At 32.2% G+C, this 24,433-nt stretch overlaps 1 protein-coding gene across 1 annotated transcript in view; it reads left to right on the top strand.

Moving 5' to 3' along the window:
- Dpr1 (defective proboscis extension response 1) overlaps positions 1 to 24,433 on the top strand; it is a 319,413-nt gene that overhangs the window by 144,916 nt on the left and 150,064 nt on the right. The window lies entirely within an intron of this gene.

The following is a 24,433-nucleotide window of genomic DNA, read 5'->3' on the forward strand; positions in this document are numbered from 1 at the left end:
GATCGTTATCGTTACAGAATATTTCGCGTACGTGATATTTTTTAAAGAATTTACGTTAATTTAACGAAATAAATTAAAACTCTTTATTTCATCGCATATGTACACATGTATATTTGTGTATGTATTTGTAGCAAAATTAAAATTATTAATTTATTTCGCGTATACATATGTTTATTTTACTTGCAATCGCGTTCCACTCCGACCACGATTTACCGTCGCTAATTAATAACGGAGGAGCCGAGTGTTTGCCGTTTGCTTTATCCGCATAATTGCCACTGCTACGACAAATTCGACACGGCGACGGCTGTTTCTGCCTCTCGCTTTTTATCCTGCTTCGATTAAGCAACCAGATGTGAGGCTCGTGTGCGAGTTACACGCTGCTTGAAATCCTTTTTTTTTTTTTTAATTGAATCGGAATTTTTGCTACGTGAGCTCGGGAGACAGTCAATTCGCTAGCGAAAACAACTGGAACCCGACAATTAAATCTAATCAAATTATATCTTTAAACTACTGCCGATAAGATTTACTTACGCACGTTGTCTATTTTCTGCCGTTTTTTTCGAAATTTCAGAAAAATATTATTTTAAACGAGGATATACTTACGGTATTCTGCTTCTCCCCTGCTTCTTTTAGATTTGTATCTTTTTTATCAAGTATATTATCGATTTTTTACCGGAGAAAGAAGAATAAAATGTGGAATATGGAAGTCAGACAGTCAATTCGCTAGCGAAAACAACAATTATTTAATCAAATTATAGCTTCCAATTACTGGATATGATTTCCTTACGCACGTTGTCTATTATGTCTGCCGTTTTTTTTTTAACTTTAGAAAAAGATTATTTTAAACAAGAATACGCTATTCTGCTCCCTGCTTCTTTAGATTTGTATCTTTTCTACCAAGTATTACAATTTTCTACGTTGTGCTGAGAAAAGAAGGATAAAATGGAATATAGAAGTCGCGCGAAGAGCCATGGCTTCACAAAGTGTAGCTTTTATGGAAATAAAAACTTGCTCCACTTATATTTTTCACGAAAATACATTATTTCTTCATTAATTAAAGAGCACCTGTTAGGTGCTTTTGTATAATTTACTAAATATATAAAATGTTTAAATGCAAATTTAATTTGAAAATAATATAGAGATAATAAGAAGATTCTACGAGGGTATTAAAATTTAATAAAAGCATGCATTGGATGTAAAATAATGCCCTTGGTATACATATTCTCCGATTTCGGACATCGAGAGCGTTGTATATGACACGAATAATAAATTGAATTTCTTAAATTTCTTGAAAACGAAGAGCGATTTTGATTCTCTTTTTCGTAACTCGACTCTCCGGGGCAAACTGAAAAATTGAAAAACGCGATCGTGTTAACGAGCAAACGTGTTCCAAAAAGTAAAGATCTCACGTGCTGCCAAATACATTTATCGACGAGTGTAGTGTGTATGAGTTATTTAGTTTTAACGCAGAAGGGAGAGCTTCTCGATATTTCATTTCATTAATTAACCAGTTGATTTGATTTCGGACGCAGCGAAGTTTGCGGAAGGTGCACGTGTGCGATGAAGTTTGGTGATCTTTACATTTTTAACAATTGCTTTCAAAGAAAATAAAATTTTTGGGACAAGGGACGAACCGTTTGTCGTTCAATAGTTGCATTGCGCCGTAATATTTGTACAATGAAATTTGTTCTGTAAAAATGGCACAATGGAATTTTCGCGAAAACCAGATGCAGAGCAGTATTTCCTGTGATATTTTACCTTATTGTCTTCCCTTTTATTATCATTAAATATAAAATGTAAACTTAATCCGCAGCTTCAAAAGAATTTTTTTCCCTTTGACAGTCGTGTTGATCAAATTCAATAATCGGCGATGCCAAAATTTTAATCACACAACTAAAGGATTAATTTAATCCTATTAAAGCTAATTAAATGAGATATTAATCAAATGAGATATAATTAACCAAAAATTAAAATGTTTGCGCATAAATTTATTCATAGTCTATTTAAATAAACTGTAAAACATTCTAAATTATTTTATTTTATTTTTATGAACCGAGTTATAAACGTTTTAGTTTCGGAAATATACTAGAAGAGAAAGAGAGAAATAAATAATTGTAAATATTCTTATCATAATTGATTAGAAATGGAGAGATCACTTTTAAACGAGTGCAAAAGCTAATGATTTTTAATATTCCATGAAATGGCACAAATAATAATTACATTTTCATAAAAAATGGTTTGAAATGAAATCATATTTATATTATAATATATATGTCGTCATTGCGAATATTTCCAATAGTAGAACAAGAGAACATACATGTGCGAAATAACGCAAGTTGCTTCGCTCGCGAATTAATGAAATCTTACTTTCGCGTGCAACAAAAACAACCACGCCGAGTCTAAGTAAATTATCGTCGGTATCAAGGTGCGCGAAATTTTTTACGCTAATTGGATTTGCGTTAATTGGAACGTCTTTGCTGTTCCCCGGCTTTGCGAATTCTCGAGATTTTAGCGTGTACGAGTGAAAATGTGCGTCTCTATGCACGGTGAATGGATAATTACAAGGGTTGGCTGGACCGCAACGGTAACGGCACGCTTCTTGCTATCTCGCGGAGATGTTATTAGGCGCGTTGGTCTATATTCATATTTTAAACAAGAATAATTGTTTGTACCTGTTTCAACGAATGCGACGTACATATTGGCGCATTTCGGAAGATTTTGCCAATCACGCAACACGATACGTCGTTGCGATTACGTTTTGCGGTATCTCGTGTTTTTTAGCCTCGTTGAACAAAATATTAGTTTCTTACGGTACACTTTCCAGATTGAATCCTGCAGAAGTTCTTGCAAGATGAAATGCAATTTTGACGCTGAAACGCGATCACAAGAAGAGAACATACTATTTCGTTCAGTAGCCTTTCTTAGATGAAGAATTGTCTTAAACAGATTTTTTTATCTTTTTTTATATTTTTATAATAATGTTTGTATTTTTTTCAAATAAATAAATAACGCTCTTTGTTCGGATTTATTTTCAAAATATTTGATAAATAAAATGATTATGAATTATTTTTGAACAAAGAAATTTTCAGCTTTGAATAACTTTTTTATTACGAGCTTTAGTAATAGATATCGATAATTTAATAAATACTAGATAAATAAATAAAGTATAGCATGGATTGAAAATCATAAGATGTGCTGATTGGACGCCAGAATCAGAGTCGCGCGTTTTCGATAAGAGAAATATTCGTCGGATTTCATCGCGCGGGATTGTAGAAAAAAGAACGCAGGACCGGGAGCAAGTAAAATTTCTTTTTTACAATACCGGACTATTCATAACTGTCAGTGCAACGACGAGATATATCGCCGCGTCCACAAAAGCATTCTCTTTCGATGGGAAATGTAAATATGTACGCTTCTTTCGCGATCCACTCTTTTCTTAAAGTATTATGCTCCCTTACTATGTTTACGCAGACCTTTTAATGTCAAAGTCAAATATTTTCATCATAATACCGTTACTTTCGCTAGCTACAGGGCCGAAAAGTTAGATCGCAAAGAATTAACGTTCTATTAAAGTACAGAGTAAATAATCTTCTCCAACAAGTTCATTGCGTATTAATTTAAGGATGCATTATTCCTTCATTCAACCTCTACTTTTACATATCCATCATGTATTAACTTTTTCCCTCTCTGTTACAATTTAATTATTCTTACCATGTAGGTCTAAAAGTGTATAATTAAACATATATCATAGACTTAAAGAAATAATCTAGTGTAAAACGAGAAAAATTTTAATTTTGACTTTTGAATTGACATTTTGAAAGAGAGTATATCCTTTTATTCTAAAATTTAATAGAGAATTTTACTGACATTTAAATATTACCTCAACTTCTGCCGCTTCAATTACATTTTATTGAAATTTTACTTTTAAAAAATAAACAGCTTATTTAAATCGTTTATTTGAAAATTAAAAAAAAATAATTTTATTTTGCAATGCAGTTTCGTTGCTAGAGAGAGCTTGAGATCGTAAAATCGAGATATGTCAAAGATGGTCTCTTTCGACGAGAGATGGCCCATCGAGATTTATCAATTCGATATAAATACATCATCCAATTCGTTTGCCGGATGCGAATTTCCCCGTCGTAAGGTAGGACATTTTCCCATGGGAACGCGAAATGTAATTAACGTCCAAGATCAAACGAAACACCCGTCGTGAGCAACAAGCTCTGTGCCATTTAACGTCCACATTAACTTGTTCATAATATAATATCGTGCCAATGACACGTTTGTGTCATTGCCGAACTTAAATTAGAAATATTAATTAATAGGATTGCACAATAAATATATAAATTGCATGATAAAAAAGTATATATTTGAAAAACAGAAAAAAAAGAAATAGAGATTGTGTTCTTTCACGAATATACTTTGCTACATTTCTTTGCGATTTAATAAATATATTATCTCAAATATAGATTAATAGCTAGAGTCGGAGTAATTAATAAATAATAAGCTCTTTGTTAATTGAATGTCTCGCTTGAAAATAATTTACGAAAGAAATCATGAAACAGTTAATTAACAAATATCTCTTAAATTAAAATACAAATGATAGAAAGGTTAATTACGGTGCCGTCTTTATATATTTTTATTCTTTGTAAATCTTTTTTGAACGATCTATTAAAGGGGCATTCTTTTATATTTCTGAGCTTACGTAATAGGTATTATTGTGTTACATCTGCAACAAATGTTAACGGATAGTAAGCATTTGAGACACTTTTAACATACGAGATTGCAAGAACTATTTCAAAAATTATATAATGTGTTAAACACGTTTTATTTTAATAACAAAATATAAGCATTTTTTAATTGGAAAATATATGAAAAGTATAATATTTTACTTGAAAAAAATTCAAAACTGAAATTAATTTTTAAACTTGAACTTTTAATTTTTAGGAACATAAACTATCAATTTTTAAAAAATTACAATTGTTTTAATACTCAATCGTCATTCTATAACACAATTTATTGTCATGGTCTGTGTTCCCGTTTTTTAGACGGTGGCGCGATCGATCGGGAAATTACGAGATGTAGCTCTTTCTTACATGAGACAATGGGAGAATTTAATTAGCCGACTACACGAAGTGCACGTAAAACTTGTAACGTCCAGTCGAATTCGTTGTTTCGTGTAACTTCTAGGGAGATTTGTTGGGGAATTTCAGTAATTATCTTCATTGAACCGAGACGCTAAAACGCAAATTAATTAATTGTCTGCAAATTTAACTGTGGAATATTGATACGTTTTAGAGAAAAATGGAAATAAGTTGTAATTGTCCTTATATACAATTATAGATAATCTGAGAAAGCAATGTCATCATTATTTGCATGGTCATATAAGCTACTTTATAAGTTAATTTACTAATTCATATTAAACATTCTCACAATACGTCATTTTACATTATTTAATTAATTTAATATAAAAGAGCAATTTTGAAAACGCAATAGGTATATCCGCTGTAATTGTCATTTGCAATTAATTATTACTTATTATATTGCACAATTACATATATAATATTATATTTAATACTTTCTATAAGTGAGAGAGAGAGAGACACACACACACATTCCAACAAGAACATATATATAATTGTTAACTTATATAGTATCTTATACACGTTCTCTCAAGAATGATACAGTTACAGTAGATACATCCCCGTTTTTAAGATAAACACTAAACATTGCACTTTTATATTACCTGTATGTGTAGACTGGAGGGGGGGCAGACTATGGAAAACGAATGTAATTCACGGTGTTTTAAAATTCCGGGCACAGAAAACTATTCCTACTGATACGGCAGTCCTACAAACATTCACCGCTGATGATGCCGTAAAAGTGCATCGCACGTATACGGGTGCTTCTATTTGTTTCGCTTCATTTTCCAACCGGCCGGATTAGAGGTTTGCCTTTATTTTGTTCCGCACGAAGCGCAAGACGTACTGTTGGTAAAAATTATTCCCCAATTTTAAGAGGACAGATTAGATTTAACCTTCCGAGAACACATCGGGTCAATTTGACCCGGTGTTTCTTTTTTAGCCAAAAAAATTTTTAGTCAAAAATATTAAAAGTAAAAAAAATGAAAATTTTTTCGTAAATTACGTTTTTTTCAAAAGTACAATCATGGGTCAATTTGACCCTACACACACTTTGATCGTCCACCATTTTAAATTGACGAGTGCGATTAGCTTGAAAAAATTTCCAGATGTACTTGGAACATTGTTAACTCTATTCATTCCAACCAGCCCTTTCGTGTCCCAACGGGTTTCTAATCCTCGCATCATAACTCACGAACGAATTGACGAAATTTAATGTTCCAAAGCGCAAATTAAAGCTACTACTGGTGGACGATCAAAGTGTGTGTAGGATCAGATTGACCCAGTATGTTCTCCGTGAATGAAAAAATAGGTGTGTTCTCGGAGGGTTAAGCGGCTGATCGCCAATTGGATCTCTATAAGATATGCAAGCACTTGTAGAATTCTGATTGCGTTCAGCGAGCATAAAATATCATAATTTCTTTATTTCACAAAGTAACACCTTTGTCTCTCTCAATCAAAATAGAAGAAACTTCAGTTGCAATCAATTTTAAACTGTTTCTTTAAACTACAAGAAATAAAAAAATGAATAAATTTAAAGAATGAAAAACAGAAGAATTTAAGAAAAAAATGTTTTATTAAATGTGAATGGATCTTTTTGAGGGAAATTAAATTAAAGATTATCTGCACTTTTTTAATTTTGATTAAATTTTTAATTTAGTTTTTCGGAATATTGAATGTGTTTAATTCCATCCCCGCACATTGTCAATACGAGTTTATACATTGTATTACACTACCGCGTCAATTATGTACCGAGTATAATTTATATTTATGCCATGTATCAAATTATTTCACCGTGAAATACACATATTTTGTATTAAGTCCTTTTGCGTTATTTATTACATATATACATATATATCCGTGCCATGATATTGACTATTTTTTGTGATTATAACTTCAAAATTATGATATGTTGGAACCAAACATTTATTTATTACGTTATCATAATTATATTTGTTTATATTACATCTTATTTATTCAAAAAATAACATTATTATGGGAAGTGATACATGTAACAATATACGAATTATTTAAAAACTGTCAAATTGTCAACATTTATGACATAAAATGTTGAAAAAAATATATAAAGAATATTCTTTATCTGTTATATATATAAACACTCGCGATTCAAGACTGATTGCACTAGATTTTTCTATACAATAATTATCGTATTATGATAAAATGTTTTGTAACGGAATTAACAAGTTACGTACAACACAATATTTATTATTTTTTCTTCTATAGTCGTTTGAAATAAAAGCTTTTGTTATAAACCATTGACACAATAACAATGAAACGTAATTGAATTGTTATCAACATCTCCCATGAACTTATTCAATTCAAAAATATTATCGAATTTGATATTGCAGAAATCTATATTATTTTTAATTAAAAATTTACATATAGCATTTATAAAGTTTTGTGTGCACATCTAGAGAATTTTTCTTATTTTATAAATTCGTATATTAGTTCTTTTCTTAAGCAATTCCAAAACTTATGAATCAGTTAAATTTCATGAAGAAATTGGTTTCATCTACTTTTTTCTGAAACGTACTAACCATCATTTATGAAAAGTGGTGTTTTCTTGTTCGATCATCTCTATGTTGGACGATAGAGATAAGGGCAAGGCGGATATCGTATAGAAGCCACAGAAGTGAGATATATATTTAGGCCGCGGTTAGCATAGAAACTACAGACATCCACTGACTGCAAGCTTAATCTATGTCCTAATCCTCTCGTAATTCTATAATACTATAAGCCTTCTATATAACGCGTGTTGCGAAGTTTGTTTATCCGAAAATGTTTCATTTAATCATGTTAACGGACGTCGCCTTACAAATTTATATATTACAATATAACTCCATATAACGCTCGAATTTCTATGCCGATTTTCCCTTTACTTTTACACCAGTAGCGATTTGTTTATACTGTAGGTTTATACTGTATTGTGTTTAAGGCTTATAGTTAAATTAAAATCAAATAAAGGTTATGACTATTAAGTCATATTATATTAATAATGCGTAATAAATATATCACAGCTACAGAAAAGATAAAAAATTTACCTAAAACTATTTTTCTCATGAATAAATTTTTGAAAGTTACGTACTCTCTGTTTATTGCTTAAAAAGATTAGTTGTGAAGATTTTATTTACGTATATACGAAAATCTATTTTCCAACACGTTATTTACACAGTTTTCTCTTGAGATTGAAAAAAAGATGATTGCAACTCATTCTGTATTCTTGAGGAAAGGGGATATATATGAACATCATATGTTGCTGACAGTAAATTTTTATTAGTTTTTGATCCCGTATTTATCAGTAGCAAATCTGAAGCAATAAACAATAGCGACATTGCAGTCTCTTCCAACGCCATGCATTCTGCCCAACCAGAATTTTACTTAACTATTGTATACATCACATCAGTATATATCCTCTCGCGAAACGAGACATTTATTTCAGCGCAAATCTTCGTCGGTAGAAAAAAAAAGACAAGATAATGTTTTATGCTCGCCTGCATGCTCGCTTTTTATTACTCAGCGTCGCGAGATGTATGCGCGAGAAAATTATAGCGCCAGCTTCGGAGTGTATCGATCTGCTTTCGGTTTGTCGGACGGGGCCATTGGAAAATATTGTAGGTGTTAAACAATATCGATGGGATTTATACAGAATTTTCGCGCGGCTGTTGACATGAAATTTTTATACCGTTGTACGCAAAGTTATAAATCTTCTGGTTTATATACCAGCGCGTGATGCATACACGATGTATCGCTATCAATATTGTCTATCATAAAATTATGAAATATATTAAACAGATTGTTGCTAAGTTTCTTAGTACATCTTTAGTAAATACCTACTCGATTTTGAGATAATGCTAAAACCATGCATCACTTATCACTGTTTCAGGAGAAAGATGACAGCTGTATAAAAAATTTGTGAAATAAAATCTTGCATATGTTTTAATTCAATAAATCTGTAAAATAGAATATATCATCGCATATTTTTCTGCTAAATTATTCTTAGGACATGTATATGCTATATGCGCGCATAACAAACAAAATAGTAGAAAATATTTCACATCTTGATTTGTCGCTTTTGTTTTTTGCTAGTTTCTCAAGTAATCTGTGCTGGATTTTCTCCTGTAACAGTTTGGCTGACTGAAACGTCGAGATATCGCAGCAATATTACATTGAATTCTTCTGTGCCAAATGTCACTTTTTATACCCGCGTTAAAGAGACAAATCCTTGTAAAGGGGGAACTTATATACGGCAACATATTTGCGCTCTCGTTCAAAGTGACAGAATGCCCACTCTCCCGCTTCGTCAAAGGGCGTTTTATCGGGACTTTTACGTAACTCTCCGAGGGGAGCGAATCTGTGAGGATATCCGACGCGATGATATTTGCATTTTACTTCGTCGTTATCGAAAGAACAGCGGCAAATTTGATTGCAGAGGGCTCAAAAAGTGACTCGAGCAATGAGCTGGGGCGAGCTCTTTCTTTGGCGCAGAACAAAAATTCAGGCGCAAGTATACGGAGGAAAAGCTAGGCTGATGGTGGCAGATCGTAAAAGCGGGATAGCGATATTTTCTGCGTAGCTAAATTGGATTGGCAGTTTATTGACGATATTCGTTTGCGAGCGACGTTCCGTTTTCCCGTGTACCATGTGACCGACAAAAATTCACTTCCCACTGCCTCGTCCTACTGCATCGTGTCCCTATATGTCGCGTGTATGTTCCTTTTTATTTCCTGCCATGTCGCCCATCCGCGCGTGTGTCATTCGAATCGATTACTTCGGGCAAGGTACTAGTCACTGTCTCGTTAAAAAAGGTCGACGTATAAAAACACAGTTGAATGAAATATCAGCCCGCAATATTTTAGGAACTAATAAAAATGCAGCAATATAGCAAAACATGCATTTATACTTTTATATAAGAATAATTAAACAATCGGTCACACACACACACACACATTACTTTAAACTTCGCTATACAGGTTGTAATACAAATAAAGAAAGAAATTTGGAAAAAGATATTTTATTAAACTAATTTAATAAGTTATTTTAGTTTTTAAAATTCGACTTTTTTCAATCCTTATTTGTATTTTATATTCTTTTTCGTGGCATGTTTATGTATTTTTCTGTTTATTATCATTCTATCGTATAAGCTAAAAACAAATCCGTTGTTCTTTTCTTTCACTCTTACCTATCTCTACTGTTCCGAGAGGACGACTTATCAGAGAGCATCATGAAAGTCAATATCGATATTGGACGGTAGAGTAAAGTTCTGACCGTATTAGGCGTTCTTCTGCTCTTGAAAGTCTCAAGAGCAGAACGGACAGCAATGAATGTGTAAGAAGTTCTATCCGTATTAGCAGAATTTTTTATCTTAAGGTACAACTTGGAGACTATAACTATAGAAGATATGTCGTTGCGCCACGAGCATATCTGAGATTTATTTCTCAATCTATAATTGTGATGTGAATAATTTATTAACCACGCATATATATATATGTATGAAATACTTTTTTAATATTTTCTGTAAGAGCAAGTAATAATTCTACATATGCTTGACGTTTTGGTGAATTAACGTATTTCAGAATATTATTTATTTAAATTTATATAGATTTTTTTTTATACTGATATATATATATATATTGAAATATTAAATTAAATAATTATTTATAATGATATTTTTTACACATACTGATTATAACAGCTTTGAAAATTAATAAAAAACAAATTACATTAAACACTAATATTTACGTTTGCGCAATATAATTAAAAAAAAAAAAACATTTTATATTTAGTGCAATCAGAATTATTCAGAATTTCTTTTAAATATGTATATTGCTCTAAAATATGGTGAAATACTTATCTATCATTTTTCTATTAGAACTGATGCGTTCTAGAATTTTGCGTTAAGTTTATGTCCACAAAATTGTTAATGCAAAGTAAATGCAAACAAATTTGTGTGACTGTGATACGCTTCTCTAACCCATTTTTCTAGCGATACGCTTATTTGTGCACTTTACCGTGCAAATCACCTCTTATATACTGTAAGGAGACATCACGGCTCCAAAACGCAAATAAACCACTTTATTCTATCTATCTGTCTCGTGCTATGTACCTTTTTTATTTGTAAATAGTAACAGAGAGAGAAGAAAGAAAGAGAATAAGATTACTTTGTATATTTGTATGTATCCCGTGTTTTTTTATTTTTCTTATTATCTAACCATTTGCCTTGTTTCGCATTCACTCTTGCTATCGCCCGTAAATTTTGTAAATTTTGATTCATACAGGTCCAAAAGTGTTATCTCCTGTATCGGCCACTATAGAAACTTGCTACCAATGTATGCTATTGGCGCGAAATAGGTCGATCTGACAATGAGTATATAAACCGAATCGCTTCTGAGGTTTATGGCACTCACGAATGGTTCGCTTAACCAATGTCCAATGGCTGTATAATTTTTTATACGTTGTGTATTATTAAAAAATGTAGAATTAGAAAGTAAAGCTAATTGAAGGTATAATTGAAGTGGAATACACTAATTGATAAGAAAGTTATTTTCGAAAAGTTTTCCTCGATTATATTACGCGAAGAGAAACGTTGTTTCACCTACTGCAATAAAATCTCTCCCTCGTGCACACACAGAGTCACATAACGATATACAGTCTAGATACTGTTTTATATCTGAGGGCGATAAATTGCTAACACAAACGATCACCTTTTATTCTTTAGCCAGGCTTCAAATCGAATAAAATTCGTATATACTTGATGATATTGAAAGAATTTCATAAAAAAAAGAAAACAGTTCCTCTGACTGCATGCACGTGTACACATTTTTTTTCTTATCTTGATATAATGAAAAGGTTTTGCGTAGCTGCAAACTGAAAGGTGAGACATTTCGAGTAAAGTGAATCGATAAAGGAATTTCGTAGGGTGAGAATGTTTTTCTCCTATGGTATACGGTCAATTCGCACGCAGTCCAGCTATTAGGACTGTGAATTGTGGTGAATAAAGAGAATTGCGTTCAGAATTTTCGCGCTCTTTTTTTCTTAGCCCGGAATAAACTACTTGATTCTGAGATTTCACTTGCCGACTAGCGCTGAATATAGATTTTGGAAAATGGACTGATAAAGTTATTTTTTATATCTATGTGCGTGTTCAACTTAGGATTAGGTGAAATAAATTTCACAGTTCGACAAACTGTTTCAAATCTTATAAAACACAACTGTTAATTTCAAAACATAATAAGGCTTGTTTTGATGCAAAAAATTGAATATTTTTCTCAGTTCTAATAAAAAGATATTCTCTCTTTCTCTCTAATAAAATATACACACACTACACACATTTAAGAATTGTATTAAATATATATATATTTTATATAATTTATTAAATAAATAACTCTCTCTCTCTCTCCCGCTCGAGGAAAATATTGTTTTCAAGCTATGTCTATAACATTTTAATTATTGTAAAAGTAAAATTAATTTAATTAGTTTTTATATAAAAAATATAAACTAAATTTATTTTTGCAATTTTTATTGTAGTACGTATCATCATTTTATGTAGGTATATTAAACGTATTTGAGTTTTGACGATACTCGATTGAATCGATAACACATTTATTGAACAAATGGTAAATAACTTGGTTATTTAAAAAATTGATTTTTTTTTCATCCAATTTTTCGATCTTTGCATCTATTTGCAAAACTTTATTGGCACATCTCGATTGTAGACACGTAAATTCTGTAGTTTCCGCATTTTCGTTTCTACAAACGGAAGGTCGAAGGAAACGTGGGAACGGCTATATACGCATCTATTTGACCACCTATGGCGAAATGGCAAAGCGAGAAAATTTACATTATGCCATATATGAGCGGAAAATTTGCGATGGCATCACAGGTAGTAGCTCTTTCGATAGAAATGAGCAAAAGGCGCGAAAAGATCTTCTCGCTCTGCTGTTCTGCGACGCGATGATATTGTGAGCATTCGCGGTATTGTTACGTGCGTCCGGTGCGTCACTATTTTCTGACGTCTATTAGAACAGGCTGTAAGAGATTATCGATTTGCAGAAAGTAAAATTTTTCTCAGAAAATTTTTTGCATTAGAAACAGCAATTAATTCGCTATTATCGCTGTTGTTGCTGTTATCGCTGTTGGCACTAACAAAAGTATACCTGGAATTTGAATAGACGGAATTTTGCACGATTTTCTTTTTTCTTGCAACTTTATCCTATAATTTTTGTATTAATTATCTCTTGTTTTTTGCAAAATTTGTAAAAAAGAGATAGCCAATTTCGTTGGTAGAATCTCTTTATATAATATATTTCTTTGATTATTTTTGTATTCTCAAGATTATTTTGTATATTTATTGCTTAATTTTTTCTCCATATAACTCGCTAAAAGTGAAGCAAATATCTTATTTTCGGATAGCACTACAAAGATAGGTATATTTTTGTTTCACATTTTCTTCAAATTCAGTATAATGCAACATAACAATTTTCAATATAGAATAAGAAATATGTTTGGTTCTCGAAATTTAATGAAAATATACGTAATTTCTTTTAAAAGGGTTATATACTTTTTACCATTTGAAATTGGTACTTTGCTGCATTTTTTCAATTTTCGGAAAAGTCAGAACATAGCGTACTGATCGGTGTCGAGTTTGATCTCCACCGACTATATCCGAGGAAGTAGATTCTCCGAGAAATTTCTCTGGTCGTAGTTGTACTTTTATACATTTCGTCGATACATACTACGACGGTAGATCCACGGAACATGTCGCAGCGAAAAATCATCCGTGAACGTAAAATTTCTCCATTCTTTTATCCGTATATGTATATTCTCTTACGTATATCTGCTCGTCTCGCTTGTCTATATAGCGATGGTATAGAAGCAAATACAGACGTGATCTGAAAAGATCTGTCAACCGAGTTTCGAACTTACTACAGCTAGTAGCATAGAGTTTCGAAAGGATTTGACTGTATGTGATACTAACAAAGTCGAAAAATGTACAAAAGATGGAAAACATATGAATATTGATATCTTTAGTTCTTAGCAAAATATATTTCAACGTACTTATAAATCTATTTTTTTACGAGAACTTATAGAATGTGAAGTTTCGCATGATATAATATAAATTTGTAGTTTAGATGCATCAATAATTATATTGGAAATTTTTAGATATGTAATTTCCAGTAAAAAAAAAAAAAAATTTACGTAAAAATATTGAATAAATAAAAGGTATTCTTTGTTATAATGTTAAAAAACGAAAACTGGTCTGTGAAGTAATTCTTTTTGAGAATATGTATTTCCTAAATATACTTAATTAATGAAGCAAGAACTTTGCTCTTTTCTCAAGCGCTCGCAGAACTACTCGTAATATGGTTGATGAATCGCATTTCTTATATCTATACGGTCTCCGACAGCACAAAACTTGTGTCTCAACTAAGGAAAGATTCACATTGGTGGTACTCTTGGTGCATTTGCAAATTGCGCGCGACGCAGCTGCATTGATGTAAATTTCAGCGGTACATAAAGCGACTTTGTTTCCCCGCGGTTGAGGTTGAGGCATTGCGGTGTCCTAATTCGGAAGCGTCGCATGCCCGAAATGACGCGCATAGATTCTTTTCTCTCTCTCTCTCTCTCTCTCTCTCTCTCTCTCTCTCTCTCACACACACACACACACACACACACACACACACACACACACACACACACACACACACACACATACATACACAAACACACACACACACACACATACATACACACACACACACACATACACACACACACACACACACACACACACACACACACACACACACACATTTCTCTTTTTTGTTCTTTGTCGAGATAAGAAACGAAAGTTTTCGAGCAGTGTGGTCTGCGCTTTGCCGCGCTTTGAGAATTGCCGCAAGGCAGGTACGCGCCTCTATTTTTCTATCGGGGCCCGCAATGTAATTTTCGTTTGTTTATCGCGTTTCGTGCTTCTCTGGGAGGAGGAATAGATTCCGAAACCCGCGCGACGTCCCAGGCACGTCTACCACGGAGTGCACGGCGCCGTTACCGCAAATTGGCCCCGCGTGGTCACGTATCGCTGCGAGGCAAATTATTTTACACGCTTTACCTTAAGAAAATATTATACGCCAAGATTTGTCTGTTTCTCTTTTGGGAATCGTATATTTATTTGTAAATAATTGACATTCCACGACATTTTAATTTGCTTCAAACAAAAAATGAAAGTCAATTTCTTTAAAAAATTAATAATTTATTTTTAAAAAAAGATTTACTAGTTAGAAATATGGCTGAAATGGAAGATATTTAAATAATAATTTTCCAGTTTTATTAGATTGCACAGAGTTTTGTTAATGTTTTATCAGTAATGGCAAATGTTATTTATCTCATTCATCTGAAATGAAAATAAGTATTGCATGATATGCAAATAACAGCGATATTTGATTAGCATGTCATACAATCCATAATAATCTTTGGCAGCGCGATTAATTAACGAAATTCACTACGTGAAATATAAAGTTAATTTTTCTAACGCGGTTTTTTTCATTACGACATCCCGATTGATTGGATGTTCTGTCAAATTTGCAATGGATGTCGGTATCGATTAAAACCGAACGGCGATATATTGTCACGTGTCTTTAGACTTATGTCTCTATAATTACATGACAAAAAATTGATGAAAGTCTGACATCAATAATATGATAGCAAAATATGTCACGTCTTTACTCTATACAAATTTCACTACATTGGAGGTAATTGTAATGTAGAGTGTGCATTAATTTCTTTGTCGAGAATCAATTTTGTTAACTGTACAATTACTGTTGTTTCGACATTGTATAACACATGATTGCTGTACATTATTACACGCACTCGACAATTCTGTATTCTGTCAAAATCACTTCTGTCTAGTATATTGAATTTAATTATCGCGAGAAATTCTATATTCAATAGTCATGTGAAATACAATGATTATTTGCAACACAATTAAAATTATTTCTACTAATTATTTTGATAATAAAATTATTGAACATAAAATCTATATAAATTTAGGTAAAATATTGATTTCCAAAGAAATAATTATTGCTTATAAATATTACATTGACAATGAAACAATAATGTAGATTTCCCATTTTCTATCACTTCCCCACGTGGACAGTAGTATAACATTGCATATGAAGTAATACACCGTGTGCTGTGTAAAAGTATACATTGAAATTGTGCCATCACCGCAAAAAACTTTTTAAATTTTTATTTATGTATTAGAATTGTGCCATTCTTTCTATTTTGATATCCTTAACATCTAATGCATTGAAAGTATAAGTATGTGACTTCCTTGGCACTTTATATACGTTCCTTCAGCGCAACTATGTCGTTAGCTTCATATATCTATAGAAATTGTTACATACAGAGCGTTCACATTTATGAATCATAAATTACATTGTTCCAGATATAAACCCGTAAAAAGTAAACAAATATTGCGATTTTTTGAACGCGATGTCCGTGTTTCATCCTCTCTTCCATCCCAAAAAATCTACGAACAAGGGAGAGCCCAGTGGTTAATTTTTCATCTCTGATAGAATGAAAGAAACTAATTTTTAAACACAAATGAAAATTTTATATATAGCTGCATTGTATATAATATGTCCGTGAAATATATTGTTACGTTATTACAATTCGAGATTAAATATTATTTACGTATTATTTGAAACATATTATTAATAGCTAATGGCAGGGGATTGTTATTACTTTTTTAACGATTGCATGTATTTAATAGAAACATAACATTTCTAAAAAAAGAAAACGAGTTTTTATTACGAACTTGTCTTACGAATTTTCATTATCTACGGGATTTTCAAGGCAATTCCTGATGTAAGCGAGTCTTATATGAGACTTTATGAAATGAAAGTTTAATGTGCATAAAATTCTTAGTCCGCGATGACGCTGGATACGATCAGTGTAAAAAATTCGTGTAATAAGATTTAATATTATAGCTGATGGGTACATTTAGCACTAACTATAAGTGCGAGATGTGAAAGTGGGATATTTAGAAGTATCATGAGGTTACACACATTGCACATAAATCCTCGCATGCATAGTCAAGCTATTGATGATAACGCGACCACAATTAACGCGCGAAATACCGTGAAAGCGATCGCGCGAGAAATAGAATTATTTCGTTATGAGCAACCGGATGGATTAATAAACGCGCGAATGCGGTGGGGAAAAATGTCGGGCGTTAAATTGTTAGTCTGTTAAATTAAATCGTCCATGCGCTACACAACGGAACGTTATAAATTCTATTCCTGATGTGGTGCGGGGACGCGTGTGTAGAGCGTAATTAAAATTCATCAACGGTGCCCGTCACGCACGGCATTTTCTATTTTAATTCAGGTGTCATTATTAATCGTGCGCCATATGTATTGTTTGGCACAATTGTGAAATATTTAAAGTGTAATTAGTCATTTGTTATCGCCTAAATTGATGATAAGCTTTCCACCGATAGGACAAATGTGCGTAAGAGATGTCTTATATTAATTCTTAAGGAGAATCGCACTCACATTCTAATAGTCATAGTCAACCATGCTATGGATTAAATTTTTAAGAAAAGTTTTGCTAGAATTGATTATTCTGATTTTTTTGAAACTCTAACTTGTACCCATTTGTTAAGTGTATTAGATATTGCATTATATCTGTTAATACATATATAGTGTTATCATAATTAATGTATTATGTGAAAGTAAAATACGATCTTAAAAATTTAAAGTCGCATGATATTTAGTTGTGTTACTATTTATAATGTTTACACACACATGCAACATACGTACACACATCTTCATACGTTTTTTTTTTAATACTATTCTATTAGCTTTGAAACTTTCTACGCACACATATACACACACACATTACAATATATATATATATCTATATGGATTCTAGCTTTGAAACTTTTTGATCTGGCAATTCGAGCAGAAAACTGACGAAATATTAACTATTGCTTTGTGACGCACAATTGACAGTTTACGCACAATACAAGCACTTATCTCAAAAGGCTGAAAGCTCTCGACATTTTTCTATCGAGTGGATTCCATTTGTGAACGAAAAAGATTATACCTGCAAAAATGTGGCCGTCGGATGGCCTGAAAAAAGCCTTTGCGAAATTTATGTCTCTACTGTTGAACACACATTCATGCCGCGACATAAATTCTGGATAGACTGAGACAAGTTATAAAAGAAAGAAAAAATCTTTATCATCTAGATTTGATAAAATATGTGTATATTTAAATGTATGCGTACCTATTTATTAATTTTAATACTTTCCATTAATGACTAAAATTCTGTTTTGTTAATTTGTTATTTTTATCACGGTCAAAGAGCATTGCAATAAGTAACATATTCTTTCGCGATATTATAAATATATTATATTAATATTAATATAATATTAATAATAATTATAATATATTATATTTGCAACAAACTGATTTTTATATAATAAATAAAAAAAAAAAATCTCTTTTTTCTTAATGGGGAAGTGCTATTATATTTATATTTTATATATATTTTTAAATATTTTTTTGAAAAATTTTAATATTTTATGGGTTTGTAAATATATAATATGTGATACCATATATATAGATGAGCTTTTTGCTAATAATTAATAAATCACCGCCGATTTTTCTAATTTTGCGAGCAAAAAAATAAAATAAAATAATCCAAGGTATATTAGGACAAAGTAAATTATCACAAATCGTGATAGTTTTTCACGCGTTTTTCGTGCTAAAGTCGTGTACACCGATGCAGGTCAAACACGTATGAAATTTGAGATTGGCAACCGGAGCATTAGTTTCCGGCGAACAAACTCCTTTCGGTAGAGCATTGTGACTATTGTTCACGCGCTAGGTATTTGCGGAAAGCTCCTGTGTCCAAATATCGTCCATTATTCCGATAACTGTCTAAGTAATTTGCGAGAGTTACCTCGCAACGGACTCAGCGCTCGAAGGGTGAAAGCCATTTCGAGGCATATAACATTGAATAACGGTACTATATATGAAAAATGGATATTGTCAGCTTTCCGATTTGAAATGCAGAATCATCAAAAATATTTTTTAATAATTACACGATCGCATGATGGATGTTATTAAACTCTATGAGGGCCAATTATAATATGTCAACATCGGAATTATACGATCGATTAAATAAGACTCCTTTCAGTTGAAGTCGCCGTTCTCGCATTCATTCTTCATTAGTAAAAAATTAACATGAAAGTTTAGTAGCTGACATAATATATCAGGGTTGCCACAGACTTGGAAAATCAGAAAAACCGTGAAAAATTATGAAAATTTAAATTAGCCAAAATCAGGGAAATAATATACATATAAAAAAGAGCCAGAAATTTTGAACTTTGCTCACAATTTCTATATAAATGCTCTTATTTTAAAGAGTACTTATAATTTTTTCAATATTATATCTAACATTTTTAGAGTCAAATGCGTTCAAAACTCGCGCACTTCACAGGATATATCTTACGTGTTATCACGAGGAGGCATTTTTGAGATTTTGAGGCACTCTTGCGTCCATTTCTTGTTTAGTCTTCCTTTCTTCTCTTGCGATGTTAATCAACAGAATAATTAAAATTTATATTTTATTCAATCGCCCTTTTCCTTCATAACTATATTTTTTTTTAATACTTATTAACTTTTTGTTGGCCTGAATTGCATTTAAGATTATATTATGTTTAATATATTTTCAAGTTTGTGTATTATGTGTACTTTGAATAATATAAACAATCTTTTCTGCAATTCATGCTTCTAAATTAACGTTAAAATTTAAGATTACATATTGGTCATGAAAAAAATTTCTATTATCGTCTGCAAAACATGCAAAAATTAGGAAAGTTCAAAATTCATTTTCTGTGGCAATCTTGTGTATATGGATACGTGCCATAAGATATGTCAGCCACCATTGAATGTCTATTCAAATGCACGTCGTATAATGTTGACTGGGAACACCGTGATTTTATATCGAAAATTTGCAGGCTTGTCTTCGCGGTTCCTGGACCTCGTTTTTCATCTCGTCGCATCGCTAGCGAATCGAACATCCATCATACGGATCGACGCGTAATCGTCGCCGCGGACTTGCGACAAGCGAAATCGATACCCGTCAATCCCCAATGAGCGGCGATCAGGCTATTTCAGCAACCTCATAAATAATGAAGCGCATGCAGATGCCTGCACCATCGCGGTAAACCGTGTGTATTGTGCGGCGAATTTGCCGGTTTTACGTGGCTATAAACGATGTACGACGGCGTCTATATCCCGTATTCTTCCGTTCTCATAGTCGATTAAAATATCGCTCGATAATCTTGCGTAACTTATTTAGAAGTGTATAAAAATATGAAATACTATGCGCGATAACCGATACCCGATTAACTTTCGAATCATTGATCACTAGATTTAAATCTATACATCAGAGTTTGATACTGTAGCATTTAGTGAAAATACGACGAAAAATATGATTTAAATAGAGTATTACATTCTGCACGAGAAATCTATAAGCTAATTTTTTTTTACGTATCGAACAACTATATAAAAGTTATATTTAAAAGTGTATAATACTAACTACTAACAACTCAAAAAATATGCTACCAATGTAATATACACGCATATATATATATATATATATATATATATATATATATATATATATATATATATATAGAATATTTATAACATTTTTTAACCAAATAGTGCAAATATAAGACGTACTCATTTATGAATAATATTTCTCTTATAGAGTTATATTTTACATTAACTTGCCAATAATGCAGCGTTAGTAATTTATTACATTAGTATAATGAAGGAAAGCATTGCACGGAGAAAAAGTTACGGTTGCTACAACAAAATAATAATGTTAATTTCCGCCCATCCATACAAAAGGGTTATGGGAACCATAGTACTCTGGAAGTGACCTATGGTTTTCATATAGTTTCCATATGGTTGCCCTAACCTTAGTGAGGGTAGCTACTATATGGATGTTGCAACCATAATATATGGATGTTACAACCATAATAAACAAATATTCACCCGACAAAAAAAATTATTTATTTCGAAATTTTATTACTATTTTTTAACTAAATTTGTTTCTTAAGATGCAGTCTATAATTATAAATATTTTCTCGTATTTAAAAACACATATAAAAACACACTTACCTTGGTGGGATTCGAACTCGGGACCTCTGGATTGTGAGCCAACTGCCTTACGTGGTAGACCACTTCTTAATTTAATGTTAGTGTTATATATAGTCTACATATGTCAACCAGCGCAAATATATAATTTTTCAAAAATCATCTTAAGAAACAAATTCAGTTTAAAAAGAGTAATAAAATTTTGAATTGGATATATAATATAATCGGATATAATATTTCTTATAATGTCGGGTGAATGTCAGAAACCGGTGTCGGCTCATTACGAAATTTTGTGTTCGTAAATATATTTATGAAAAAAGTATATTTATAAAGACCTATCTACATAAGACGCAGAACGCGAGTCGCAAGACACACGCACAGTCTACATGTCAATCTAACCTCTTTGTGTATAGAGGTTAGATTGACACGTAGACTGTGTGTGTGCTTGCGACTCGCGTTCTGCGTCTTATATAGATAAGCCTTAAAGTTAAAACATCCTTATCAAATCCACTTTATTCGATGCAGAAATTATTTTGCGCGCGCAATGGAACTAAACTTTCAATCATGCAGGGATTTAGTGCTGTACCGTGCAGCTATATCTTATGGATCTCTCAACCATAATAGGTGTGCTGCAGACCACATAAGAGGGATAGCAATAATCCTTTGGTTGAGGCAACCATATACGAGGGTATTATAATCGAATGTTACGTATCGTAAGAACTACGGTTATGACAACTGTATAAATGGGCATATCTTAACAGCTACATTGAATGTAATATCAATTTAACTTGAATTTACATACATTTCTCTTTTAATCATAGAGAACATTGTTGTAACAACCGTAACAATTTTCTCCGTGTGTCCAAGAGAAAATGTATGAAATAATTATTTCACTAAAATCTAAATTTATGAAAAGAGGGAGAGAGAGAAAGAGAGGAGAAAGAGAAAAGGGAAGGAGAAGAAGAGAAAGAAACGCCAATAATAAAATAATAATAAATGAATATATGAATAAAATAATTAATTAATGATGTAAGTGTAGTAATACGTGAAGTTTTCAAATTTTAAGTATGCAGCTTGCATATGTACAGTATATTTACACGGAAGGTAAATTCAACAACCGAGCAAATTTATTTACGTCCATACGTTTGCATTAGAGCGCGCGAAACATGCGCTCTTGGCGCAAATGCGGTGTGGATTATATTGCATATATATATACCAATGCTTAATAGGCATCGCTAATAACGATCCTACAACAAACGTATTAGTCGATATCGTATGACAACTAACGGATGACATTGTTATGTATCATAATGATGATTTGCCATAATGTAAACATTATCCAAATTAGATCATAATAAATATATTATTTCTGACAGTTGTAGGATCACTATATATATAGAATGCCACATCTTTTTTGTAAGTGCATCTCGACTTTTATAATTATCAGTGTGCATATTATTTCATTGAACGCTCCTACAAAACAAAATATAATCAAATGTGTAATCTCGTCAGAAAAAAATTGAAAATTATTTATTAAAAATTTTATACTGATCACACACACACACACACACACACACACACACACACACACACACACACACACACACACACACACACACACACACACGCACGCACGCACGCACGCACGCACGCACGCACGCACGCACGCACGCACGCACGCACGCACGCACGCACGCACGCACGCACGCACGCACGCACGCACACACACACACACACACACACACAAAATTAAAAGGCGTGAGAATCCGTTGTATATTCTAAAAGAGACAAATGTTAACATATAATAAAGCATAAATTATATTAAATTTTATAAATTATGTATATTGTTTATGACAAATTTTATAAACAATATACATAAATTTATATTATTTGTCATAATAATAAATACTTAATCAAAATCGATTAGATTGTTTATCAGAAAATAAAATACTTTGAAAACGTGTATCTTGACATATAGGAGTTTCACACGGTTAAAACGCAGAAACGTGCTTTTGGCCTTAAACGCACTAACGTCAATGTAGTATCGATCGAAATATAGCGGGATAATCAATCTCCATCAACGATTTATCAAAAATCAATTGTTTTTACAGCGTCGACGACTGTTGTATACATTAATGCTTTTAGCACTGAACGTTCAGTTCTCTTCCAGTGGCTACCTTGGGCAGAGAACTCAATTTGCAAAATGAAATTCATGGTTGACCGATGATGATCGTCGCGAGATAGAAGACAATCAATCCACTTGATGCAGCACGCAGCACTACCCCGCGGGGTTAGATCGCTATTGCTGGTGGCTGACCTCCAATTCAGTAGCACGTTGCGCGAATTAGCCCGTGGCGTTTGTTCGCAAAGGTATCATCCAATCATGCGAGTGCATCGTACGCCGCCGTGATATGCGTGGCTAAGCTGCCTATCTAAATCGAGGTTTCTATACCTTTCATTCCCGTTTAATGGATATACTGAACATTATCCAGACCACTTGTCTCTTTGACTTCTATACAGTGTTAAAAGCAGCATAGACTATCTAATGAACAAGCTTTTAAAAAATAAAATGAGAAAACTCGAAAAATTTTTGAGTATGTTATGATTACATTATCTGACATTATTGTAAATTTTTATCGCGACAGAGAAGCATGTAATATAAATGGAAATCTGTTTACTTGTTTATTTATTTATTTATTTATTCTATATGCCATATTATGTGAATTAACTTTTACATGGCATAAAAATATCTGAAATCCAATAGTAGTAAGTGGTTTATTCTCCTGTGCCCATGCGGGGTACAGGAACTCCCGCTCCTTTTACATTTATAATATTATAATATATAGATATATACTTTACATTGTATTTTATCAGACAGATTAAGGAATACGTGAAAAGTAAAATAATTCAAATCAAATTCTTAAATAAGTTATTTCTTCTTTTGAAAAGAAATATTTCTTTTAAAAGAAATTGCAAATCTTTACTTGAGCCATGCTTGAGTCTGCATGAGGACTAATTTATACGAGAAGAGAATTCAAAATTCTCTCGTGTTAAAGAAATTTAAACTGCACTGCACAGAAAAGTCTTTAGAAG

The sequence above is a fragment of the Temnothorax americanus genome, unplaced genomic scaffold (genome assembly GCF_048541705.1).
Source record: "Temnothorax americanus isolate GAGA-0224 unplaced genomic scaffold, ASM4854170v1 Scaffold20, whole genome shotgun sequence".
NCBI classification, from domain to species: domain Eukaryota; kingdom Metazoa; phylum Arthropoda; class Insecta; order Hymenoptera; family Formicidae; genus Temnothorax; species Temnothorax americanus.